At 41.7% G+C, this 15,205-nt stretch overlaps 1 protein-coding gene across 3 annotated transcripts in view; it reads right to left on the bottom strand.

Annotated features, from left to right (window-relative positions):
- LOC109283139 (uncharacterized) overlaps window positions 1-12,063 on the bottom strand; it is a 64,532-nt gene extending 52,469 nt beyond the window's left edge. For all 3 annotated transcript variants that reach the window (XM_059725897.1, XM_059725898.1, XM_059725899.1), the window contains exon 1: window positions 11,977-12,063. The gene's annotated coding sequence lies outside the window, so the exon portion shown is untranslated. The remainder of the gene's footprint in view (window positions 1-11,976) is intronic.
- Window positions 12,064-15,205: the final 3,142 nt, after the last annotated feature.

Raw genomic sequence — 15,205 nt, 5'->3', positions numbered from 1 at the left:
GCATGGATTTATGAAAAACAAATCATGTCAAACAAACCTACTCTCCTTCCTTGACAAAGTAACTACATGGGTGGGTGAAGGGAATGCTGTAGATATAATGTATCTGGACTCCAGCAAGGTTAATGTCCTGCATGACATTCTCATATACAAATTTGAGAAATGTGAGCTGTGCAAAACTATGGTAAGGTGGATAGACAGGTGGCTCAATAACCACAAGCAAAGGGTAATTATTAAATGGGTCCTTGTCAAAATGGCAGAAGGTTTGAACTGGAGTCCCACAGGGGTCTGTCCTGGACCTGGTGCTGTTCAATGTGTATATTACTAATTTAGATGCTAGCATAGAAAGCTTCTTGATCAAGTTCGCAGACAACATTAAACTAGGAAGGATTGTGAACATAGAGGATGTGAGTATAGTTCTGAAAGATCTCAACAGATTGGAAAGCTGGGCTAAAGACAACAGGATGAAGACAAATGCAAAGTGCTACACCTTTAGAGGAATAATCAAAATCAGAAATATAAAATGGGTTACACCTGGCAGAGAATAGATTCAGGCTAGATATCAGCAGGCACTACTTCACTGTCAGGGCGGCCAGGTTCTGGAACCTACTTCCAAGAGAAGTGGAGCTGGCTCCTACCCTAGGGGTCTTTAAAAGGAGGCTGGATGAACACCTTGCTAGGGTTGTTTGATCGCAGTACTCTTTCCTGCCATGGCAGGGTGTCGGACTTGATGATCTGCTCAGGTCCCTTCCGACCCTACCAACTATGAAACTGGCTGAAGGGTAGCACTCTGGAATAGGATTTGGGAGTCTTGGTAGACCACAAAACTCAAGATGAGTCTGCAGTATGATGTAGCCACTCAGAAGGTGAATGCGGTTTTGGGATGCATCAACAGAAGCATTAGGTCATGCAAGGTGCAGAAGGTGATAGTGCCCCTCTACTCGGCACAGGATGAACTGCATCTGAAGTACTGTGTCAGCTCAGGGCTGTACATTTTAAAAGGACATGGAGAAGTTGGAGAGGATGTAAATGTAGGCAAGAAAGATGATCAAGGACTTAGAAAGCAAACCATACAAGGAGAGGTTAAAGGAGCTAGGTATGTTCATCTTGCAGAAAAGGTGCTTAAGAGGGGACATTGATAGCAGTCTTCAAATACTTGAAAGGCTACCAGAAAAAGGTAAAGCACCTGTTCTCTAGTTTCAGAGAGGATGCAGACCAATGGTTGGAAGTTGTTGCAAAGTTTAGATTGGATATCCAGAAAAAACTTATTCACTGTTAGAAAAGTGAGGCAGTGAAATAGACTGCCTAGGGAAGGGACTCTCCATCACTGGAAGTATCCAAGAAGAGGTTGGAGAGCCACTAATCAGGGATGCATAGCTATGCCTATGTTCTACCAGGGGTATTTTCCATGCTTCTTGGCTTTGCTGGTTTCTCCTTCCCCAACTTTTCTTCTGTATGTGTCAGGGTGTTTTTAATCCTTCCCAGAGGCATTGGGTGCTGGCTATAGCTAAGGCTGGGAACTCTGACTGGGGTACACCAACGCCCCTGCTAGGACCAAAGCCAGAGGTTACTGGCTAGAGGGTCTTGCCCATGCATGCAGGGTCAGACCAATAACCATATTTGGGATCAGGAAGGAATTGTTTCCCATGGTCAGATTGGTACAGACCATGAGGGTTTTTGCCTTCCTCTTTAGTGGGGGGTGTGCCCCTCTACCTGAGATCTCTTGAGCATATATTGACAACATTTTATAGAAGCAAGATATTGGCTGCCGTAGTTCCTCTGCTCTACCTGTGGCAGGTTAGAGTTTTAGGTCTATATTGTGTCAGGCTTGACAGAAGTCTTATATAGAGTTTAAATTATAGTTTGTATGGGATGGTTTGGATAGGGCCTCAGGCCAAGGGGTTGGGCTAGATGACCTCTGGAAGTCCCTTCCAACCCTATTTTTCTATGTCTCTATGACTCTAAGCTCCAGTTTCAAGCAATATTTCAATAAAATACAGTCACTTGTGTGATTGTGGAAGTGTCTTTATGTAATAAATTTAACTAAAAATACTTTTACAGAATAAAGAATACTAAAAAGTGTTGCTTTGTATACAGATGAAGGTCTCTTCTTGCAAGAGTGAAGCCTTGCACCTCAGTGTGCATATTTCCCATCAAAGTATTAGGTAATAATTCTGAGATATTTTAGTGTATTAAGTACACGTTTCCTCCATGGCTTCTAGTGAAATAATCTGCTTGTTTCACTTGATAGGAAAGGTTTTAAAGATTGACTTATGTCTGCAGAAATAGGAATATTTAATTTCTCCAGTTATAAAATATGGTAGATGTAGTTTCCAATTAAAAAGAGAGATGGACAGAGATGTATTTCCAAAGATCATGACATGATTCTTCTGTTTTCTGCCTCTCTGATTTATTTGCAAAAATTCCCCAGTATTCTTGCATCTTATTGGTAGTATATTTAATCAGTGTTCTGCAAAAGTAACACCAGTGATGTCATTAAATGCTCTGTAAATATTTTTCTTGCAATTGAAGTGTAACAATTTTATATATCCTGTCATAATATGCAACTATAATTTCTATATGTTAACTATATAATAATTGGCTTACATTACTCACTAATGCACAGCTCTCCTGTTTAAACAATGGCTCCTATCTTTTACAGATAACTATTTTAGTTTCTTAAGAATAAGACCATTTTTATAAACATTTTCCTACTACCTTTCAGTCACCTGTATAAAGCCTAATGGACAAAACAGCCTTTATTAAATTGACAGCCTTCTAATTTATTTGTAAGATGAAGGTTTGTGGTAGGTTCATTGTGAAGTGCAACACACATAGATTTCATAGACATTAGGGCTGGAAGGGACCTCAAAGATCATCAAGTCCAGCCCCCTGCCCCAGGGGCAGGAAGTCAGCAAAGGTCAAAGGACCCCAGCAAGATAAGCATCCAGGCATTTCTTGAATAAGTCCAGAGTAGGTGCCTGTATCACCTTTGAAGGGAATCTAATCCAGGTCTTGGGGGCTCAGACAGTAAAGAAATTTTTTCTTATGTCCAACCTAAAATGGTCTTCTGGAGATTATGACCGTTGGTCCTTGTTTTTCCTTGGGGCACTCTGGTGAACAGACATTCTCCCAGAGCCTGATGAACACCCCTTGTGTACTTATAGGCTGCCACCAGGTCTCCCCTGAGCCTGCGCTTTTCCAGACTGAAGAGTCCCATGGTTCTCAGCCTCTCTTCATAGGGCCTATTCTCTTGTCTTCTGATCATGTGCGTGGCTCTCCTCTGGACTCTCTCAAGCTTCTCGACATCCTTCTTGAATTGCGGAGCCCAGAATTGGATGCAGTACTCCAGTTGCAGCCTCACCAAGGCCAAGTACAGTGTGAGGATGACATCCTGAGATTTACTTGAGACACATCTATAGGTGCAAGCCAGGGTTTTGTTTGCTTTACCAGCTGCGACATCTCATTGGCCAATTATGACCCCCAAGTTTCTTTCAGCAGTGGTGCTAGCAAGCGTAGCACTGCCAAGCGTATGAGTATGCTGCGGGGTTTCTTTCCCTGAGGTAGAGTACCTTGCATTTATCAGCATTGAACATCATCAGGTTTGTATCCACCCACTTATTAAGCTTATCCAAGTCAGCCTGGAGGTTAATAGACACACACGTTTAATAGATGCACACATGACAATGCACATGAGGGAAACGTAGAGGCTTATGATAAATGTTTGGAGTGGAACTTAGAGTGCCAGTGACACAAGTTGCAACCCTAATATTGATACATGCGCTTTTCATTGGGTATCATAGAAAAGTAAGGTTAGAAGGGATCTCTGAAGGTCATTTATGTCAATGAGACAAGATCATTCCTATCTAAACAATCCCATACAAATCTGTGTTTGACCTATTACTAAAACTACACAAACAATCCTATCACACAACACAAAATGTTGCACCCTAACCTGCCACAGGTAAAGCAGAGGGACAACAGTGATCAGTGTCCTGCTGCTGCAAGAGTTGTTAAAATGTGCTCAAGAGATCCAAGGGAGAGGACCATGCCTCACACTGCAGAGAAGGCAGAAACCCTGACAACCCATACTAATCTAACCAGGTGCGTCTATACATGCAAATGCTCCAGGAAAGGTTTACTGTAGAGTAAATGCACCCAGGCAGGTGTCTACATATGTGGAGAAGCAAGAGCAGATTTACTACTCATGACAGCATTCTGCTTCTGCCACTGCCAGTCCTGCACTGGCCCTCTGCAGCAGCCGGGTGAAGCTCTAGGTTTCCCCTGGGTGCTAGCGCAGGGGATGACAAGGATCAAGGGGCCAAGAGAAAGCTGTCTCCTGGAGGGGGCTGGGACATTGCTCCCTGTCCCTAGGAGCTGCCTGCTGTTGGGGCAGGCTTCAACACCAGAGCTTCAGTGGGGACAGTGTCCCCCTTCCCCAGCAGCAGGCTGCTCCCAGCAACCAAGTTGATGAGACTGGGAGATAAGAATCTCCCAGCCCTGGCTCCAAGGCCATGGACAGGGTGTTGGAGGAGGCCAGGGTACATTGTCCCCACCCAGGCTCCAGGGGTGGAGCCCACCCTGGCAGCAGGCAGCTCCCAAGGCCAGGGAGCAATCTCCTGCCCCCTGCTGCCCAGATGACCAGGAGCACATTTGCTCCCGGTCAGCCATCTATACATGCCATACTGTACAGTAATTACTGCTGAGTAAATTTGCTACTTATATTTACAGATAGCAAATTTACTCGGGTTTAGAGCAACCTACTGTGCTGTAAATGCCTACATGTGTAGACAGTGATGTTTACTGCACAGTATTTAGCTCTAATTTCAAATAAAGCATTTCATATGGACACACCCACCATGGAGTAAAATTCCTTCCTGATCCCAAACATGCTGATTGGTCAGATCCCATGCTAAGTGCTAAAACCCTCTAGTTAGGAGCCTCTGGGTTTTAGTCCCAGCAGGAGCACTAGCAAACCCCAGTCAAAATTCCCCAGCTACAGCTGCAGCCAACATCCACTGCTTCTGAGGAAGACAGAAATAAAACCCAAAAGACCCTGGCAGCTATAACGAGAAGTGTGGGGTGGGGGAGGTCCTTCCTGAGCTCAACCTGCAAGGCCCAGAAGAACGGGAAAAACTAACACCCTCATTCTGCTCTGCAACTCAGGGCCAACAGGCATAATTTCACACATCATACCTTCTTACTGAACAGCCAGAATTCCCTTTGGTGTATCCTCTCTGTAATCTTATCCCAGCTCCTTAAAACTTCTTTTATAACTAAGCTACTTCTGGAGCTCTGCTTCGTTTTCCTGCTGATTAATATTGTCATCTCCAATATCCACTTCCTTTAGGCTACAGAGCTCTTCTCATTATCTCCCAGCAATCTCCCAGCACAGGGGTGCTCCTTGGCTTTTAACTGTCACTCTTTCTAAAACATTCCTAGGCACAGGAATCCCTAGATCATCCCTGTCCCTGCTTATCCAATCTCTTCTTGAAAACCAGAGGAAGGAGATTCTACAACTTCTATTCTACAGTCTGTTTTGCTGCTTCCCTGTTCTAACAGTGAAGAAGTTGGGGATGGCGGGGGGGTCTGATATCCAATCTAAACTTTCTTTGTTGCAGTTGCAAGCCATTGGTCCATGTGCTGCTCTCTGCAACAACAGAGAAAAGCTGTTCTCCCTCTTCCTTATGGCAGCCTTTCAGACATTTGAAGACTGCTATCATGTCCCCTCTTATTCACCTTTACTTCAAGCTGAACACACCTATATCTTTCAACCTCTCTTCATAAGGCTGGTCTTTCAAGCCCTCTGTCATTTTTGTTGTCAGCCTCTGAACCCTCTCTATCTTCTCCATGTCCTTCATAAAATGTGGGACTCAAAACTGCACACAATATGCTGGATGAGGCTTAACCAGTGTCAAGTAAAAAAGTGCTATCACTTCCTGCATCTTGTTCCTATCGAAGCAGCCCAAAACTACATTTACTTTTTGTGAGACTGAGTCACACTTGCAGGATCATATGGAGGCTACAATCCACCAAGATACCTAGATCCTCTTCCATGCAGCCAGGTAGCACCCATCTTGTATTTGTGCTTTTGATTATTCTTCCCGAGGTGTAGCACCTTGTTTTGTCAACATTGCATTTCATCAGTTAGGTCTAGTCCAGCTCTCCAAACTATCAAGATCCTTCTGAATTGCACTTGTCTTCCAAAGCATTTTCGGCCCTTCCCAGTTTTAGGTCATCTGCAAATTTGCTCTTTATTCCAGCATCCAAATCATAATAAACATGTTGCCAGGCCCAGGACAGATCTCTATAGAACTCCACTCAAAAGCAAATCTGACATGAATCCATTTATAATCACCATTTGCTTGTGGCTGTTGAATTGTTTCCTTGCTAGAGAGAGAAAGGCATTGCTGTCAAAGAATTACATGGGTCCTTCATTTCAGAAATCATGCCCCTCACCCAATTTTGGTCTAACAAATCCTGGTTTTATTCATCTCCCAGGCAGTCTACATAACTCACGTTTCCATGAGGGTTTTTTGAAGATATAATGAGTTCAGGTTTCAGGGATTTGATTTATTTCATTATCCTCATATCAGTGGTGGATATTTATTCATGTGTTAAAGAGGAATGAAAAGTTCCTCACACTGCATTTTGTACTGGGCATTGTCAATTACAGAGCAGTGCTTATCAAGGTTATTATAAATCTAAATCAAATATCATTTTAATATTGTCAATATTGTTGAGTGCCCCGTTTTCCTGCATTTAAACTTTTCTGAATAGGTAACATATATAATAGCACTTGGTAACTAAATGAAAAGCAGTACATAAATGCTAAGATACAACCATATATTACATAAGATTACTGCAAGCTCACTTAAACTTACATGTATATGGATTCCACAATCACCCATACAAAGCTATAAAAAGCAAATTACTAAAAGATGAAACAAGCAGGTGGATTGGAACATGTCTGTGCATCTGGTTGATTAGAAGCATTATCCATGAATGCCTCTTTAAAAAGAAAGAACAAAGGGAAAATACCTAATATTATGCTCCGAGTAAAATCTTAAAAGCTTCTCTCTCATATGTTCAGTCACGTATAATAGTGAAAATTTCTCCTTAATATACAATGTTGAAATGAAGCCTTTTCCTTTCCAATAAAGGATAAAATTAAAGATACATGAAACTGTTATAAACCTTATTGAGTCTTCTCTTCAGAACTGATATAATTGTTACAACAGAAAACAGTCTCCATGTTTTGCTTATAGAGAAAGGTCAGTAAAACCTGACTCCTTTTTCTCAGCCATAAATGAGGTACTAGGAGAAAAGTAGTGGTTTTTAATGCACTGTCCAAAAAATGGAAAAGAAAATAGTGCTATCTGATTACCCTGATTGAATAAAATAGTAACAACAACTGTATAGATGACATTAGAAGACATTTCTCCTCTGCTTCCATCAAGTCGCCTTTGGCCCAAGCTATTTTTTTTTTTTATTTATTATTCATTTTGGTTTTTATTCTAACATATTTTAGTTAGTTGTAGGGAAAAAAATCCTAGCACTCAAAGTACCATATTAGTTTCCACTGGTTTGTTTTTTTTTCCAAAAATCAGCATGGTGTCACATTAATTTAAGCTATTCACAGAACTTATCCAGGGAACCAGTCAGGCATATATTGCCATAAGTTAATCCATTTCATCCTAGTGGTCTATTTCCAAAAGAAAACTAAAGCATTGGACAGTAACCTTTGATGGTCAGAAGAACTGCACTGCTTAATACTTTTATATAAAACAGTAAAACCTTGTGTTTCTGATTAAACCAACACTAAAAGTCAGAGGAATATGGTTTAAAACACTAGCTTTACACTCCCACGCTCACCAATTCTAGAAAACATGTTAATGTATCAGCAAAATAGAACAATAGATGGCTGAGAAATTTTGATTTTAATCAAAACTGCTAACTTTGAATTCCAAAAAAAAAGTGTCTGATAAGCTAGAAACAGACATTCAAAAAGTCTGAGCCTGAATTGATTCAATCTTTGTAGGTTAGCTTAATCTGCAAAGCTTGAACCAATTTGGAGGGGGATAGAAATTCCCTTTTCATTCCAGAAATTCTGACACATGCCTGCAGTGGCTCAGGCTAGAAGCCAAAGGTGCTAGAGCCGCCCTCCCTCCCCTTCTATAATGCTGAGCTGAGGTGGGGCATGACTAGGCCCCGGCAGGATGCTCTGATTATGGAGGTGTGTAAACCCCCACCCACGCCTGCAGCCCCAGGCTTTTCCCCACTGACTGCTCAAGGGGTGGGAGTGTTGTCACACCCTGCATCTGTTGATATGGAGCTTTTCAATCTCCGTCTCCCTGCTTCTTCAGACTGTCTGCCAACCAGGTCATTTCTAACATCTTTCTCTTTACTCTCCTGAAGACTGACAGATTACATCCAGCAGGTTGTTTGTCAGAACAAAGTTTATCAGTCCATCAAGCCCTACAAAAGAAAACATCTCTCGCATTAGTTCTAAGCTCTTCTTATCTGCAGGGTGTATTTGCATTTGCAAGCCGCTAGCTGTTTGCCTTTGTTCCAGTGAAATTGGAGACCCACACAGATGCCTTTCAGCATTAGCTAGCATGGGGGGATGGGGGGGCATGGCTAGATGCCAGGTCACTGTTGTGGGAGAGGGGCAGGAAGGGGAATCCCTGCTTGAGCAAGGGGGGGAGGGAAGCCTGGCAGCTGCTGCAGTCTCTCAGTTAGCCAGAGCAGTGATAGTGCTCTGGGTGGGAAGGAGATGGGTGGGGCCAGCCTTGCTGGACTGGAGCCCAGATCCCAGCCCAGAGAGCATGCCAGGATGCTGGGGGACTCTGGTTTAATTTAAACCAGGAAGGAGTCTGGGACAGACATTGCATAAACTGGGTTGACCTAAATCAGTTAAGTCTGATACTACATTCAACCAGGTTTATCTCAAACCGGTTTCAGTAATTTTCAAACTGGTTTATGTGCTCTGAATGTCTGTTCTGTTACAGGGTTAAACCAGTTTCTGACCACTTAAAGTGGTTTATGTGTAATGTATGTCCCTAGCCATAATGGTCAGAGCAAATGATTGGGAATTAGACTGTTAGGAGTCTATTCCCTGTACAGCTTTGGACTTCCTATGTCACCTGGATTCAGACCAGCTTTATGATTTTGGAAGCAATGAATTACGTGATTCATGGCCCACATGATTTTTTACAAATGAAAACAAGGCTTGGTCTATAATACACAGTTTTCTGGTGCAGGTTGAGAAAAATGCCATCCAAGAGCAGCTCTATAAGGCTATGACAAAACAGGCTAAGTAAGCTGAGTTCTAGCCTGCAGTATTTGTTGGGAACTTTGCCGGGGGGTACTCAGTATGAGCAGACTTTGCGGTAAATAATTCTTATAAATAGTTTCATAAGCAAGCCACTTATATGCCCTTTTCACCCCAGGGAGGCCTGGAGACTACTTCCTGTTTGGCTCTCCATCACTTTGTTTCATTGTACTGGATAAGTGCTGTCCTGAAGTTAATATTAGAGTTTTGTAACAGTTTTGTTGAAAGTGTGGCTGGCTGGGCCTGAGGAGAAAGAGAGCAGGAGGGAGAGAAGGTCCCAGGGAAGACATGGAGAAAAGAAATAGTCCCAGGAGTGACAGATGAATCTGAGTGAGGGCATAGGAAACTGGAATGGCATGATAAAGACTGTTTAGGAGCAAAGTCTGCTTTACGGTTTGGGAACATCAACTTCTAATAACCCTCCTCTTTAAAAGAAGATGATATACCCCCACCTTCCCGCAAGCTGACCAAAAAGGAGCTCTCTAAGGTGGGGGTCCTACAGATCACTGAGGAAGCCAGGGGCTCAGAAGAGTCAGGGTCTCAGAGACAGAGGCTTATCCCCTTATGAAGCTATGCCAGGGTTGGCCTCAGAGAGTCCTCTCAGGACAGGAAGACTGAATAAGTCTGCTTCTTGGGGTGTCCTGAGGAAGAGCTTTCCCCTTTCCCCAAAAAAGGATGTTGATCCTGCATGACAAATGGCAGACTGCTACTTTTCACCAGTAGAGTGACACCACCTTCCTGGGCTAAAGAAGCTTTCCTCTGTCTCCCTGCAGCTAGCAGAAGGCACATGCTGACATGACCACATGTTTTAGCAATTACCACAGTCCTTTCAGCAGCTGTGACTTCACAGGGCTACACTGCAAAATAGGTCAACCAAAAAAAAGTTTAATCATCCCCTAACTGAAATTTTTCAGAATTTTTATTCTGCAAACATTTTTAGTATTTAAACTTTATGTCCCCATATAGACCCACAACAGTGCTCAATACCAAAATGGGCAATCAAACTCATAGTATGAAAATGCATACTCTAATTGAAGGTAGATTGTGGGATCGCCTGTAATATTGCCTGTGATATAATTTTGAATGTACCTCAAGTTAGTTAGACTTACCCAAAATTATGAACAGACTCAGACCCAAATGAATATTTGTGGATCTGAGCCTTAATGCAACACTTGATTTAAGCATGTATTTAATGCTAGCACATGATTAGTCCCATTCAGGATAATGGAAACAGTAACATGCTTAAAATTAAACTTAATTTTTGCTTAAACATTTTGTATGAAAGGATCTTTGGACGAAATACCAAATTATTTTAAAAGAAAAGAAAGTCAGTTATCTGTACACAAAAGAAAGACCAGGGCATCTAAGTCCAGGAAATAATTTTGGGTTGTAGAGATCAACCTCACACTGACAGATAAGAGGCAGAGGCACCCCTCTACTCAGTTTTTTTTTCCTAATGACAGCCGTAGATGTACCTATATTCACCAAAAGTTCCATTCCTAGATGCCCAACTCCCTCCATTTATATAGGGAATATAAGGCCTAACTCATTATAATTACTTCCACTCCTGAGCCAGGCACATAAAAGTTAGCTGTAGAACATTGAAGATCACCGCACCTAAATGCCTTTGTGGAACTGGGCCTTCTTAACTGCTTTTTGTTCTCACTGGCTTATAGTATGCTAAGTCTTCTTGAAGACAGTTTCAACACATTAAGAACATTTCTTTTGTAACTCTTACTGTAAATCTATGGAATTTCAGGCAGCTGATGGCATTTATATCATTAATGGGAAAGCTTCAAGGTTTAATCAGATCATTACCACTTAACAAGAGGCTCTTACAGTAGATCAAGTCTGACATTAATAAAGGTCTGAAAGTTGTTAATAAAGTTTCTCCAAGCAAAACTTCCTTCATGACATATTTAACCTTTTGCTTAAGTTAAATGCCTCCCCCAGTCTTTCCACGACTGCAAGATTCTCTGCTAAGCACCAGAATAATACATTGTTCTATTGACATCTGCAGTTTTGGGTGATTACATTACATCTAACCCTGTAACAGCCTTCTATGACAATAGTAAGAATTCATGTTTACTTCATTTAATGGCAACTAGCTCCTTTGCCTTCATTTCACTCCCCATATTGAGTTTAAAGAAAGTTGTTGCAAATTCAATTAAAGCTAACAAGTTAGTACTGGAAATTTCCTATTTCTAAACTTCATATTAATTAAATGTTTTGGCTTGTCCAAGTGCACAGTGGTATTTACTGAAGGATTCTGCATATCGCTCAGTTGCTGTCTAGGTAATAAAAGTTGTTAAAAATTGTTATTCTGAAATGCAAGTCTCCCTAAAATGTCTAAGTATCCAGTTTGTTATATATTTTGTAGTGATATCTTTTTAATCTTTTCCAGGCCAAGAAACCCTCACTGATACCATCTAAAATCTCTCTCAATTTTTCTGTATGTGGCTACAGATATAACTGGAAATTATATACAATCCACAATCCCATCCATCTCAGTATAAAAAGCCATGAGGTAAAGTGTATGGTAGATAGGTTTCTGTTATGTTTGATGATAGCATTAAACATTTGATACCTAATGATTCACAAAATGATGTCAATATTGACATAACCAAAAAAAGATATGTACTCACTCTTGATAGGTCTGCTCTTGTCTGCACATTTTAGAGAGACTTGTCTGGAATTTTTCATTGAATAGGAATCCCTTGTGCTCTACAGCTGAGTCCTAAGCCCTGAGTAATGCACTCAAATTTCAACAAGGGAGATCTAGGTTAGGTATTAGCAAGAGCTTTGAACTATGAGGTGAATAAGTGCTAGAACAGATTACCTAGAGAGGTTGTGGAATCTCTGTCATTGGAAGTTTTCAAATGCAAGTGAAACAAATATTTGTCTGGGATGTTTATAGCAGGTATTACCATGCCTTGAACAGGGGATGGGACTGGATGGCCTCTTGAGGTCTCGTGTAGCTATATGTTTTTTACAATTCTATGATTCAACTAAATATCTCAAGAGATACTGTCAAGAGTAATTTGTCCATTTTCAAACATAGATAAGATTTAAAAACTATCAGTAAGATCAATTACATAATTATATAGAGAAGCCACTATACAAAAGAAGATATTATTTATTATTACAAATGGGCTGTGACCTGCTTACATGATAGAGCTGAATCACCATGACCACAAGACACATTGCTTCTTATTGGGCACATCTACATGAGATGCTATGGTGCAGTAGCCCATTGCTACAGCATAGTAGCATTGCTGAACACTAGCCGTGTGGTGACAATACTGCACAGTAGCTCATTGCTATTGCACAGTAGAATCAGGAAAAAAAATGTGTGGCAATGGTACTGTGCAGTAATGGTACTGCACAGTCATATAGTACTTGCTTATACAAGTACTAAATGACTGCACAGTAACAACTCCACAGTCTGCTGCACATGCAGATGTGATCGTTGTATCACAATTTATACCTGTCCCTTCGTACTCTAGAGCTGGAGTAAGTTATTTCCTCCCTTTTCATGGGGCACCTTATTTGCACTGTTGCCCCCAGTTAACTATTCTGGCCAGCAAGTAGTGGGTACAGCCAGCTCCTCCCCATAGCCCTCTGTCCATTCCCCCAGCAGTTGCTTACACTGGAGCACCTATTCACCTTCCTGTAACTGGAGATAGAAAATGAAGTATCGACTCAGTACAGCAAAAACATACCTCACTTTAGACATCTGTTCCGGTTATCATTAACTTCACTAGGAGTACTTGTATGCAATAAATTAGCCATGTGCAGGATAAAAGTATATGTTTATTAAACTACATCCAAAATCACATCCTAAAAGTTACACTGAAAGAATGTTAAACTTACATCAAGAATTAAAAAGTTAGGAAATCCCAGAGTAAAGTTTGACTGTGAAAACTTAAATTTCCCCTCATTTGTAAACATGCAGTATTTTTAAATTAAATATCTCACACTGTTTTTTCAGGGACCCCATTAATGAATGGTTAGTCAATATTTATTTTTATATTTCTCACTCATATGTGGCCCCAGACCTTACCTACAATGTGCAATTTAAACCCTGCACTGAATATAGTTATTAATTTCTTCCTGTCATAGAACCATAGAAAAGTACAGCTGGAAGGGACTTCCAGAAGTCATCTAGTCCAATCCCCTGGGTAGTCAGGATTATCCTTATCCAAACCATTCCAAGCAAATCCTCGTCTAACCTGTTACTAAAACTACACAGTCATCCCTAATGCAACCACAAAGCATAGCACTCTAACCCCCTAACTTGCCATAGGTAAAGTAGGGGCACAATGGTAGCCAATATCCTGCTGTTGCAAGGGTTGTTAAAATATGCTCAAGAGATTGAAGGAAGGTGCACCACATCCATGGCTACAGAAATAAACAACCTCCCCACAGTCTGAGGGTAAAATTTCTTCCTTGCCTGGTAATTGGTCTGACCCTGAGTCCAGGGGCAAGACCCTCCAGCCAGGAGCTTCTGGGTTTTAATCCTAGCAGGACTACTGGCATACCCCAGTTACAATCCCTAGTCTTGGCTGCAGCCAACATCCCAACCTTCTGAGGGAAACGAAAAAACTTTGCTACCTGTAGCAATAGGAAGCGGGGAAAATATCCTTCCTGGCTCCATGTGGCAACCAGCAAAGTGATCACCTTCATGGCAGCCCTTCAGATATTTCAAGACTGCTATAATGTCCCTTCTTAAAAACCTTTTCTACAAGTTGAACATACCTATTTTCTTCAACCTTTCTTTTTATGGCTTGCCTTCCAAGACTTCTATCATTTTTGTCACTCAACTCTAAACCATCTCTAAATCCTCCATGTTCTTTTAAAAATGTGATACCTAAAACTGTACAAAATACTCTAGACAAGGCCTAACAGTTAACAGAGGAGCAGCAAACAGAGGAAATTTGCCTAGGAGCTTGCTATAGGAGGGAGCCAGGAAGCAGGAGACTGGGTGTGTGTGGGTTCATAGGTATGTATGTTTGGTGATCCAGGGAGCATAAGCAGAATAATGGAGATGGCATGCTATCAAGGAAAGTGAAGTTTACTTGGCTTAGAGTTAGGAGAGACTGATGCTGGAAAATCCAAAGGGAAAAGTGGCATTCCCAGTAGTAGTATTATAGATGCCTACATGGGCAAGCAGAAAAGGGTATTGGTCTGAGGAATGGATGACATCTTTCAGTCTATGACAGCCTGGATATGGGCTCCAGGCAGAGAGCACATGTCCCAGGAATCCAAATCTAAATGATGAATTGGTGCTTCTGTACATCACAGAAGGGAGTCACCAAACCACCATCGCTGTCCTCTCTCTTTTTGATAAAGTAGCCTTAGAGCCCCAATCCCTGGGGCCCTGCACTTAAAGCTCTCTGGACTGCCGAGTCCTCTGTGTCTTGGCTGCTGATGTCCTCTCCTCTGCCATTTCCTCAGCTGTTCCACCTCAGACTGGTTGCTGACTTCAATCTGTTCCTCTTGAATTCTAGGGACCTTCCTGCTTCCAGTAGTCACATGCTGCCACTTCTCCTCTTTTCTCCTTTGGCCTCTCTAGTGCCAGGCTCTCATAACTCTGGTCCAAGTAAGGTTCATTTTCCTTGACAGCTTACAGTGTGGACATCTGTGCCTCCAATCTCTCAATCTTTTCCTCCAATACAGGCACCATCTTACATTTGGTGCAGATGAAATTGTCTTGACTCTCTGGAAGGAACACAAACACGGCACATCCCACACAAGTAACAACTGCTGATCCAGTCTCCATTTTATGTTTTCTATGCCCCCTTAACGACACCTAGACTGTAGAAAACAAAGCAAAGAAGCAGCAACCCACTTGTTCACATACACACCCACCCA

The sequence above is a fragment of the Alligator mississippiensis genome, chromosome 4 (assembly GCF_030867095.1).
Source record: "Alligator mississippiensis isolate rAllMis1 chromosome 4, rAllMis1, whole genome shotgun sequence".
NCBI lineage: Eukaryota > Metazoa > Chordata > Crocodylia > Alligatoridae > Alligator > Alligator mississippiensis.
The sequence above is the reverse complement of the archived record's forward strand: the minus strand, read 5'-3'. Positions and strand labels throughout refer to the sequence as shown.